Source organism: Propithecus coquereli, unplaced genomic scaffold, assembly GCF_000956105.1.
Source record: "Propithecus coquereli isolate 6110/MARCELLA unplaced genomic scaffold, Pcoq_1.0 Scaffold118, whole genome shotgun sequence".
NCBI lineage: Eukaryota > Metazoa > Chordata > Mammalia > Primates > Indriidae > Propithecus > Propithecus coquereli.
Genome location: NW_012135858.1, coordinates 5,673,577 through 5,677,120, shown reverse-complemented (window position 1 = coordinate 5,677,120; position 3,544 = coordinate 5,673,577). Strand labels below are relative to the sequence as shown.

General features: G+C 37.6%; 1 protein-coding gene across 1 annotated transcript in view; it reads right to left on the bottom strand.

Annotated features, from left to right (window-relative positions):
- Positions 1–3,544, bottom strand: part of ORC4 (origin recognition complex, subunit 4) — a 92,247-nt gene that overhangs the window by 62,148 nt on the left and 26,555 nt on the right. The window lies entirely within an intron of this gene.

Below are 3,544 nucleotides of genomic sequence, written 5' to 3'. Positions count from 1 at the left end.
CGGGCATGGTGGCACGTGCCTGTAGTCCCAGCTACTCGGGAGGCTGAGGCAGAAGGATCGCTTGAGCCCAGGAGTTTGAGGTTGCTGTGAGCTAGGATGAAGCCACGGCACTCTAGCCCGGGCAACAGAGTGAGACTCTGTCTCAAAAAAAAGTAAAAATCAGTACCTAAAAAACGTTTAAAGAAGTTATATCAACTTAATATCAGTCTGATATCAAACAACATGAAAGGGATCTAATATAAAAAGGCCAAAGAAGATATTCTTGACTCAGTAGAGGACAGAGATTTGCTATGATAAAGCCAGCTAAATAATGAAGCTCCCTGAAGATTACAGTCTCACAGTCCCAATTATAGGATGAATGAAGAATGAATCATTAAGCACTAGTGCTCTAGCACTGCAGTCGCCAACCCACTGTACCAGTCCGTGGCCTGTTAAGAACCAGGCCAAACAGCTGGTGAGCGGGCGGCAGGCAAATGAAACTTAATCTGTATTTACAGCTGCTCCCCATTGGCTCCCATCACCACATAAGCTCTGCTTCCTGTCAGAGCAGCAAGGGCATTACATTCTCATAGGAGCAAGAACCCTACTATAAATTGTGCATGCTATGTGAGGGATCTAGGTAGCACACTCCTTATGAGAATCTCATGCCTGGTGATCTGAGGTGGAGCTGAGGCGTTGATGCTAGTGTTGGGGAGCAGCTGAAAATACCGATGATTATTAGCAGAGAGATCTGACTGCACAATAAATGTAATGTGCTTGAATCATCCCAAAACTACCTCCCAATACTTCCCGGAAAAATTGTCTTCCATGAAACCAGTCCCTGGTGTCAAAAAGACTAGAGACTGCTGCTCTAGCACTACTGGACAGACTGTGTCAGTTAAGCCAAGTAGGTGGCCAATGGCAAACAGTAAGTAGTATTCAGGAAGATATAAGCAGTATGGATGAATGTTCATAAAAAATATCAATCCCAAGGCAAGACACTTGAAGCTCTGTAGACAGAAATCCTTCCCTTTTTTCTCTTCTTTTTAGCTCCACAAGTTATTATTCTGATATGTACAGCTGGATTAAAAAAATAAGAAGAAAAGGATTCATGTCACAGAGCATGTCTGTAGAGTTTTTGGTAAATGCCAGTGGAATTATTTTTATAAAACTTTAGCAACTTAAGTCTGTCCTAGTCTTCCCAGTTTCTCTGGACATCGATCTCTTGAGCAGTAGATGTCCCAGGAGACTCTTAGAGCTGCAGTGAGGACAGAGTAGAGAAAATTACTGCTAAGAACCACAGAAGGGAAATACTTTGCCAAAAGCTAGATGCTTCAAACACCACCCAGAATGAGATGACTGCACTGAAAATCTATGTAGATCAGTAGAGATACTGTCTGTTAAGAGAAATAAAGCAGCAAAAAAATTTTTAAAACCCCACAACGTTTTTTTCTCTTTTCTTTACTGTTTCAATGCTTTGGTCTTGGCTAATACATATTTAACCAACTAAATTACCTGCTTTTATTATATGCATTTCTGTGAGTAGTAAAGTTGACTCTGAGCTATATAACAACATTTTCTCTGTATATTTACCACCTAAAAAGGTCCAGATCATAAACACATCTGTCAGCAGTTATTCTTAAAAAACAAACAAAAAAAACTTTAAATTTGAAAACATTAAATAAACACTTAACCAGGTAACAATGGCGTATTTTACTGACGTAAACGTGAGTAAAATGTATTAGGATTACAGGCGTGAGCCACCGCTCCAGGCCTGATTTTTACTTTTGTTTAATTTTTTTAGTGTAGACATTTTAATTTCTTCCAAGAAATATTGATGAGTCAAAAACTATTATGAAAATATTTCTAATATACTGTTAAAACATACATATCAAAAAATCTGGGAAAAACTCTTTGTAGGAAATGTAGGTCTCCTCTTTCCCCCCGGAGGTGACATGTAAATGTAAATTATCCAGGCAAATGATTCTTTCTATATTTTTCGCTCTTTCCTTTAAACAGTTTATATGAATGTCCACGTAACCAAAAGAATCTCTTAAGTAGATCACAGAACTGTATAATTTTTGGAATATCCTTGGAAATTTCTGGATTATTAGATGATAGAACAAAAACCTGTTACTTTTCAGTAATAGGAGGAAAGAACCTCTTCCAGCATTTTGTTTCCCCTGTGAACTGTGATCTCTTTTTCTGTCTAATAGGAAGCCTTTCTAGGGCATCAAAGCTTATTTGTTTATTTGCCATGATGAAAGTCCTTTGGCCTCTTGCTGCCTTTCCTATTCCGATTCTCCTATTCCCCACTCCCACCGTGATTCTCAGATACTTTTCACCTTTGGCTTAGCCTGGAGATGCTGTTTGTACCCATGTATTTCTATATCTTCTATTGCTTCTTCTTAGTTTTATCAGATTTGGTGTGGAATGTACAATTATCATGTCAATTTTCTCAGCTCACAAAGTGTGGTTCCTGAACTGGCAACAGGAGCATCATCTGTGAACTTACTAGAAATGCAAATTGTCAATCTCTACTCCAGACCTATTAAATCAGAAACTCGGGATAGGGCCCAGCAATCAGAATCACTTCCAGGTTTTAAATGGCTTGTGGGCATTAACAGTTTTGGGTCTTTGGGGATCCGTGTAACTCTATATCGATCAATCTACCTATAGTTTCTTTTTATTGCCAGTATTTAAAACTTTATTATTTTAAATTGAGGAAACACAGTGAATGCATATCATTGAAGTCTGCACTTATAGTTCTGGGGTACCTTAGTTGAAGTTTGCTTTGGAAGCACTTGATCTTTTACTGCACTATCAAAGCAATACAGTGAAAGGAACTGAATAAAACAGAAGTCTGATTCTATGTTTTAAGTTTTGTTGTTTGCCATCTCTTATTGTTCTTAGCCTTGGTTCTTCTAATATAATTATTTGTAAAAGGTACTCTGTACCACCATGCTTGGCATTTGATAAGCATTGTACATCAGGTCAGCTATTTAATTTAATCCCCACAATAACCCTAATCTCAAATTTTACAAAGAAGAAATCAGAGCCTGAGGAAAGTTAATTTGCAAAGGTCATATTGCAGAACCAAGGACTCAAATTTAGGACCAGATGGTGACAAAGCTCTTAAGGACACCAATACTACCACCAAACTCAGTTTTCTACTTTTGCTTTTCTCCATGGCTTTGTCTAAATGTGTATCTATCTTAAATTTGATGTATAGGTGGTCTTTCTGGACAACTACTTGCTTACAGGTCTGATTTAAATACTATTCTCACGTATTTCATTTATTTCATCCTTTGTGACCTCTTAAGAAAAACTGAAAATTTCTTGAAAAATTCTGGCGTTTTTATCTTCACTTCCTTTACTTTTGATTTTTTTGGCTTAATTTCATAGATGAAAGCCTTTAAAGCTTATCTTTTTCTGTGCTCAGTAATAGTTTTTAAATCTGTGTTGCCAAATTTTTCAGACAGGCCAAAAATGGAATGCAGTAAATGCAAGTGTGATGTGAGCGGGGAGATTACTGCAAATTAGGGCAGTTTTAAGTCAAGATGTG